Source organism: Dermochelys coriacea, chromosome 3 (genome assembly GCF_009764565.3).
Source record: "Dermochelys coriacea isolate rDerCor1 chromosome 3, rDerCor1.pri.v4, whole genome shotgun sequence".
NCBI classification, from domain to species: Eukaryota; Metazoa; Chordata; order Testudines; family Dermochelyidae; genus Dermochelys; species Dermochelys coriacea.
This window is the reverse complement of record NC_050070.1, coordinates 12,994,268-13,002,608: the sequence shown is the minus strand read 5'-3', so window position 1 is coordinate 13,002,608 and position 8,341 is coordinate 12,994,268. Positions and strand designations below refer to the sequence as shown.

General features: G+C 43.5%; 1 long non-coding RNA gene across 1 annotated transcript; it reads right to left on the bottom strand.

Annotated features, from left to right (window-relative positions):
• Positions 1–558: 558 nt before the first annotated feature.
• On the bottom strand, positions 559–823 carry LOC122459236. The gene is made up of 2 exons (XR_006279775.1): positions 764–823; positions 559–643 (listed from the first exon to the last, which is right to left on the bottom strand). It is a non-coding gene; the product is annotated as an uncharacterized LOC122459236 (long non-coding RNA).
• Between the last annotated feature and the right edge of the window lie 7,518 nt (positions 824–8,341).

The window sequence follows — 8,341 nt, the reverse complement described above, 5'->3', positions numbered from 1 at the left end:
CACCAAACCCTTTAACTTGACTCAATAGTCTATGGAAAGCCAACATAGACAACACAGGACAGGTCTGATGTGCTTGTGGTAGCCTGCATTGCTGGGGAAATGTGCTGCAGTGTTCAGTATTAGCTGGAGTTTCTTAGGGGCTGATGGTTTTGTGCTCAAGTCCATTACATTATTGTAGCCCACAAGGGAAATGACAAAGCTTTGCCTAGTCAAGGCCATATCGTCGTCCTCCAGGGTGCAATGGGTTTATAAAGCCAACTGAGATGGTGGAAAGTGTTACTTATGGTTGCTCGTACATGAGAGATTAACACCGGTGTGGAATCTAGGAGCCCTCCTATGCTGTGGACTAAATCGGAAAGTTGTGGCTGGGGCTGCAAACTTTTCCAAGTGCTCTCCTTAGCCCAGAAGAATCATCTCGGTCCTGTTTGTGTTCAGCTTCAATCAGCTGCTTTTCATCCACGCACTAATCTCGTGCAAGCACAGGGCCATCGTGGTGGTAAAGGTGTGTGGTACAGCTGTGTATTATAGACTCAGACTTTAAGGCGGGGTGGGCAAACTTTTTGGTCCAAGGGCCACAGCAGGGTTGCACAACTGTATGGAGGTCCTGGTAGGGAAGGCTGTGCCTCCCCAAACAGCCTGGCCCCTGACCCCTATCTGACCCCTCCCACTTGCCGCCCCCTGACTGCCCCCCTCAGAATCCCTGACACATCCAATGCTCCTTGGCCCCGGACCACCCCATCCTGGGACCCTGGCCCCTAACCACCCCACCCCAGGACTCTCCCCATCCAACCCCCCCCATTCCCTGTCTCCTGACTGCCACGACCCCTCTCCATGCCCCCACCCCTAACTGCCCCCCAGGACCCTACCCCCTATCCAACTCCCCCTGCTCCCTGACTGCCCCCACCCCAGAACCTCCGCCCCATCCAACCGCTCTCTGTCCCCGACTGCCCCTCAGGATCCCCTGCCCCTTATCCAACCCGCTGCTCCCTGCCTCCTTACCATGCCGGAGCCAGCCACACTGCTGCGCTGCCCAATAGGAGTGGTGGGCCAGAGCGCTGCCAGTATGGTGGCGTGACTGCGGGGGGGATGAGGGCAGCGGAGAAGGGGCCAGGGGCTAGCTTCCCCAGCAGGAAGCTCAGGGGCCAGGCAGGATGGTCCCATGGGCCGGATGTGGCCCGCGGGCTGTAGTTTGCCCGCCTCTGCTTTCAGGTCACAAGGAACCATTGTGATCTTCTAGTCTGACCTCCAACACATTGTAGACCACAGAACCTCACCCACCCACTCTGTAATAGACCCCATACCTCTGGCTGAGTTACTGAAGTTCTCAAATCAGGGATTAAAGACTTCACGTTACAGAAAATTCACCATTTACACTAGTTTAAATGTGCAAGTGACCCGGGCCTCATGCTGCAGATGAAGGCAAACCTTCCCCCCCCCCCCACGCTCCCGCAGGGTATCTGCCAGTCTTACCTGGAAGAATATTCCCTTCTCAACTTCATCTATGGCAGTTAGTTAAACCCTGAGCATGAGGGCAAGACCCACCATCTAGTGCCTATTGTTGGCACGAGAGTGCATGTTGTCTGACCAGTTCACCTAACGGCTGCATGCAGATGTTATTGAGTAGGATTGACAAGAGAACTGTTTTGTGGACTCCCACAAGGGAGGGGGTTGAGTGGTGGAGGTACAGTTTTCCATCTGTCCCATTTGTGTATATCCCTCCAGCAAGGACTCAAACCATTTTAGCACATTCGCCTGGATCGCTGCCACCTTTTTCCATTAGGGTAGCAGTATCTCATAGATAACAGTAATGAAAGATGCAGAGAGGTCCAGAAGGTTGAGAATGGATGTGTACCCCCCATCCACTGACAGCAGGAGATCATCCAGCAGGGACACAAAGCTGTTTCCACCTGTGTCCCAGGATGAATTCATATTGTGCCAGGTCTAGGATATTAGCTTCCGATCCATGCTGTTTGAGAAGCCTTCCCAAATGTGTGGAAGCTCTTCAGCAAAGTAGGATGGTAGTTCTTTGCAGCACTTGGTGCTCCATTCTGAATCAAAATTGATAAATGGATAGCTCCTTGGGGTGGGATTGGGAAGCTGCAATGGAGACTGACAGGAAGGCTCTCCTAGCCTGTGATACAGCCTCAGCATAGTCTTGAAGAAATCCTTTATGTTTCAACTTGTTTCCTGCCGTCAGTACTCAAATTTCCCCACTCTCTCTCTTCATCTGGCGTGAGGTATCAGAAAACCAAGGAGATCATCTATCTGGGTGATGGGGATGAAGGAATTGTTTGGTGGCCAGTATGTTGTGGATTGAGGCTAGCATACAATGAGAACGATTCACCAGATCCTTTATTCCTTATCCTGAGGGTGCAGTGCTGCTGTCCTTTCTCTTGCATGGGAATTCGATGGAGGCTAGGAGTCTTTGTGGTCAATAATAAATAAGAACACAAATAGACAGAGAAACTGATTGATTTATCCAATGTAATCTGTTCATTCGAGCCAGCCAAGAAAAATAAAGGACAAGTTGCAACCTTTACAACAAATATCATAGAATCATAGAACTGGGAGGGATCGTGAGAGGTCATCTAGTCCAGTCCCCTGCACTCCAGGCAGGACTAAATATTATCTAGATCATCCCTGACAGGTGTTTGTCCAACCTGCTCTTAAAAATCCCCAATGATGGAGATTCCACCACCTCCATAGGCAATTTATTCCAGTGCTTAACCAGCCTCAGAGTTAGGAAGTTTTTCCTAATGTCCAACCTAAACCACCCTGGCTGCACTTTAAGCCCATTGCTTCTTATCCTATCCTCAGACGTTAAGAACAACAATTTTTCTCCCTCTTCCTTGTAACAACCTTTTATGTACTTGAAAACTGTTATCATGTCCCCTCTCAGTCTTCTCTTCTCCAGACTAAACAAACCCAATTTTTTCAATCTTCCCTCAGAGGTCATGTTTTCTAGACCTTTAATCATTTTTGTTGCTCTTCTCTGGACTTTCTCCCATTCGTCCATATCTTTCCTGAAATGTGGTGCCCAGAACTGGACACAATACTCAGCTGAGACCTAATCAGTGCGAAGTAGAGCGGAATAATTACTTCTCGTGTCTTGCTTACAACACTCCTGCTAATACATCCCAGAATCATGTTTGCTTTTTTTGCAACAGGGTTACCCTGTTATCTCATATTTAGCTTGTAATCCACTATGACCCCCAGATCCCTTTCTGCTGTACTCCTTCCTAGGCAGTCATATCCCATTTTGTATGTGTGCAACTGATTGTTCCTTCCTAAATGGAGTACTTTGCATTTGTCCTTATTGAATTTCATCCTATTAACTTCAGACCATTTCTCCAGTTTGTCCAGGTCATTTTGAATTTTAAACCTATCCTCCAGAGCACTTACAACCTGTCAGGGTTCCCTCCCCACTCTGAACTCTGGGGTACAAATGTGGGGACCCGCATGAAAGACCCCCTGAGCTTATTTCTACCAGCTTAGGTTAAAAACTTCCCTAAGGCACAAATCCCTTCTTGTCCTTGGATGGAATTCGCTGCCACCACCAAGTGTGTTAGACAAAGATTCAAGGAAAAGAACCATTTGGAGTTCCTGTTTCCCAAAATATTTCCCCCAAGCACCTTCACCTCCTTTCCTGTGGATGCTTGAGAATAATATCCTCACCAATTGGTACAGGTGAGCACAGACCAAATCCCTGGGTTTTTAGGACACTAAACCCAATCAGATTCTTAAAAAAAACAGAACTTTATAATAAAGAAAAAAAGGAAAAGAAGCACCTCTGTCCAATCAGGATTGAAGGGAATTTTACAGGGTAATCAGATTCAAAACACAGAGGATTCCCCTCTAGGCAAAACTTTAAAGTTACAGAAAAAAGGGATAAACCTCCCTCTAAGCATAGAGAAAATTCACAAGCTAAACCAAAAGATACTCTAATGCATTTCCTTGCTATTACTTACTACTCCTGTAATTTAGATGTATCATTCAATAGGAGCTGGATTACTTGCTTGGTCTCTCTCTTTGTCTCCCGAGAGAACACACACAGAGCACAAAAACAAAGCCTTCCCCCCCACCCCAGATTTAAAAGTATCTTCTTTCTCCATTGGTCCTTCTGGTCAGGTGCCAACTAGGTTAATTGAACTGATTAACCCCTTACAGGTAAGAGGATTCTGTACCTCTGGCCAAGAGGGATTTTATATTACTGTACACAAAGGTTGTTACCCTTCCCTTTATATTTATGACACAACCACTCCCATCTTGTTATCATCCACAAACTAAGTGTACTCTCTATGCCATTATCTAAATAAATAATATCATATAATATATAAAGGAACTCAATAAAAAATTAGAAATTTAAGAGTCACGTTCAGCTTCAAATATTTGGTGAAGCGAGATGCATTGTGGGAGTTATTGTTCCCCCTCACAGGTACTAAAACCAGACTTGTTAATTCAATTTGATTGTTGAAAATGCCTAGATACCAAGGCCAGAAGAGACAGCTGTGATCATCTCATCCGATCTCCAAACACAAGTCAGAGGTCCACTCTCAGTAATTTGTACATCAAGCCCATAGTTTACATACAAAATTATTTACACCAGAAATAAAGACTCATGAAACTATAGTTATTGACACTAAGGGGATGAATCCCATGGCATTTTAAGTTGCCTTCGGGTCTCTCAGTGTAGGGTCTTTCCCACACCCTATATTTGGGTCTTGGCAGGCTGAGAAGTAGGGTTTTTGATGGGACAGGAACATTGGATGAGGTCATCACTGTAATGGAGCAGATCCACGGTTGGGGTAAGTGATCATAGGCCCACTAACAGTTAACAATAGCGGAGGATCTGTCCCAAAAGGCATAAGAATGTTGAGCACATGGCAAAGCTGACTTACTGTGGTAGTAGATTCAGGCTGAATTAAATTGACTTTTTTGTAAAAACAAACAGTTGCATTTATATATGTCCCCTACTAGAACTGACATCCATTAAAAAAAAATAAATACATTGCCAAATGAACAGAATTATTTAACTGCAAATTACTAAACCACGTAGGCTGCGTATTTAATGGGTTTCTACTGGGTTGTATTTAAGAGGCTTATTCATGCAGAGTAGGTGTTAATCATAAATAAATTTGCTAACAAAATCTCTGGGGGTCAGGAGAGAGAGAAAAGCATGAAACCTTCCCTTGAGTAACTTTCTTCACTTTAATTGCTGACTGATTGCTCTTCTTTCTGCCATAATTTTTGTCTGGGATTAGCTATTTATTGCATTTATAGTATTAATCCTACTTAATCTAGACTGGAAGAGCATGGATGCTTTTATTTTCCCTTTCCTTTTTCTGATTTGTTTATTTAAAAAATATTTTAAGGAGAAAAATGCCTTTAAAAAACAAAACAAAAAAAGCCATAAAAGTATTTGAAATTTCATGAGTTCTTCATGGCACTGATTTGTTATGAACTGGTCCGAGCAGGGTTAGTGAGAAAGAAAAGTTTTTAAACAAAAGAAGTCCAAAAGACATCAAAGGTGTGTGTGGGTGGTTTTGGTTTTTGTTTTTTTGTTTTTTTGTTTTAATTGGGATTGAAAGCATTCCAAATTTGACTTTCAAAAAAGCTTTGATTTACAGTAGTTCATGTTGGGCTCATGTTGAGTCTGCCAAAAATCCAAGCTAGATCAGAGCTTTTTTTGAAATAAACACAAGCCTAATCTGATGTAGGTATTTCAAAACTCCCACTGCTTTAGTTATAACATCATCTGTTACTGAATGATTTATAAATCATCCCTCGGCAGGCAAATTTCTACAAGATTGAGGATGATATTTTAACCTCAGGACACAAGGACATGTTTATCTTCAGTGTTACAATTAATGGAGACCCACCATTGTTTGTAAAACTAGGCTGGAAAACAGAGTTGTTTCTCGTTTAGGGGGGAAAAAGTGTTTGCAGCCATTTTCCCCTGTTAATAGGACAAAAGCAATACCTGGACAGGATAAAGTTCTACTGCTTAAGTTTTCCAGTAAGTAAAAAGAAGAGCTGAGCAAATCATTTGTAGCAAACAATTAATTTCATCCCCTTTTCGGGGCTGTATTTAAATCAAATTCACCTCACTTATGTAAAAACCTCCACTGTAACTCTTTGAGAATTGTTCAGAGACAGTTTTGATTGTTACAAAATTGTACATTATTGAAGATTGTGTGTCAACAAGTTTCAGTCTGAACTGTATTTGCCAAGGTTGTGGGGCCTAGTGGATAGAGCAGTGGGCTGGGAGTCAGGAGACCTGGTTTCTAGTCCTAGCTCTGTTCCTTCCCTGAATCACCTTCCTGTTCTGTGCCTCAGAGCTAATGATACTGATCTCCTTTGAGCCTGATGATCAGAGCTAGGAATTAGTTACCATTCCATGATGGATCAAGATAGTTGCATGATATTGTTTCCCTTCCCTGATTAAATGAGTGTATCTTTAATGGAAGAGAGACCTGGTGCTGTGATCAACTTCCTTAGCTCATAAGGATGCAGTCAAACACTTGTCCTTCTTGTTAGAGCTGCTAGAGCTGTGGCATGGTATTTGGGAAAAAAGTCCCTCCTGAGGGTGACAGAAGTGGTGTTCCTGAGCATTGTGTAGCAAAATGTTAAATATCTTCCAAGTGCACTTATGGAATTTACTAGCTTTTAAATTTCTCTCTCCTACACCACAATCTTTGTCACAAGCAAATTAGTAATGACAGCGTGGGTGTAAGTGGACAGTCTCAGTGAAGATGGATGTGATTGGATGCTTGCATTAGACTGCCTGTCAGCAAGGTTTGCAAAAACAAGACGAATGAGCCCTGTGCCAGGACTGGATGTCAGTACAGAGACTGGAGGACAGTCCCAAGCTGGCCATCACTGGTACTGCAACCTGATCCTGCTGCTATTGGCAAGCCATAGTGCTCTTCTGTGAAACAACAACAACAACAACAAAAACCCCAGCATACTTATGGGCACAATTTTTTTGGGAAAAGTAGGAAGTCAACTACTACTGCTTGTACCTGAAAGAAATTAGGATTCGGCACTGTAATTGGGTATAGATTGTCCTCTTAAGACTAAGTATGGAAGACTCAGGGACATTCTACCTTGTGCCAGGGGTTAAGCTGCAAAGACAAATCCCAAGAGACAAAGGAAATAACCTCTGAGAGACAGGGAGTGGTCCCAGGTTGGCAGTTTGGAACTAAACCCAAACTGTCAATGCTCTCTGGGACTCAAGACTGGAGCCCTGAAGCATGGGCAGGTCAAGATTGAGCTCTTCTCTGAACCAGGAGAAATTCTGGGAAATGTAGTCCCAGGGCTGCTGGCATTTGGAAACTTCCACAGCAGGACATGCTGGAAAGCCTGGGCAGGATATAAATAGCATCTCTCCTCTTAAGAAGGAAAGACCATGGAGGAAGGTGCTCCCTGGGATGTAGTCACTCCCAATAGCTCAGAAGAACTCTGCCTATTTGTTGTGGATTCTCTGGGTTCTCTGGAGGAATGCTTGGGAGATGAGCTGTAATTTTTATTTTAGAAGAATTTCAGTGGACTTGGCCTTTTGAGAATGGCAGCCTTCCCCAGACATGCAACAAATTGTGGCTGCAGGCACAGAAGTTCCATAAAGGCTGGTCTGAACAAAGTGTTGCCAACAGAGAATTCAAGCGTGGCAAATCAGAGTCTGGTTTTACCAGTTCAATAAAGTGTCCTTTAAATAGTTTTCTCCCTTATTTCCCCAGCTCTCTTTGCTTTACAAAAAAAAATGTTACCTTTACAAGGAAGGCTGTTTCCAGTGAAATTAACAACTCAATTTAGGAAGATCAGCAGAGTAAGCGGAAAGTACATATTGCTATATTAAATCATAAGTGTAGTAAGTTTTCCTTGCTGGCTAACTGATCCCTTTGGAGTAACTATCACTGAAAAATCCAGGAAAAAGAAGTTTTAATCATAGAATCATAGGACTGGAAGGGACCTTAAGAGGTCAGATAGTCCAGTCCCCTGCACTCATAGCAGAATTAAGTCTTATCTAGACCATCCCTGATAGGGGTTTGTCTAACCTGCTCTTAAAAATCTCCAATGATGGAGATTCTATCATCTCCCTAGGCAATTTATTCCCATGCTTAAACACCCTGACAGTTAGAAAGTTTTTCCTAATGTCCAACCTAAACTGCCCTTGCTGCAATTTAAGCCTATTGCTTCTTCTCCTTAACCTCTGAAGATAGGACAACAATTTTTCTCCCTCCTCCTTGTAACATCCTTTTAATCAGTCCTTATCTCTCATTTGTATTTTTAGAAAGAGGCTTTCTAAATGATAAAGTGTTGATTCACAGATATAAACACCTCC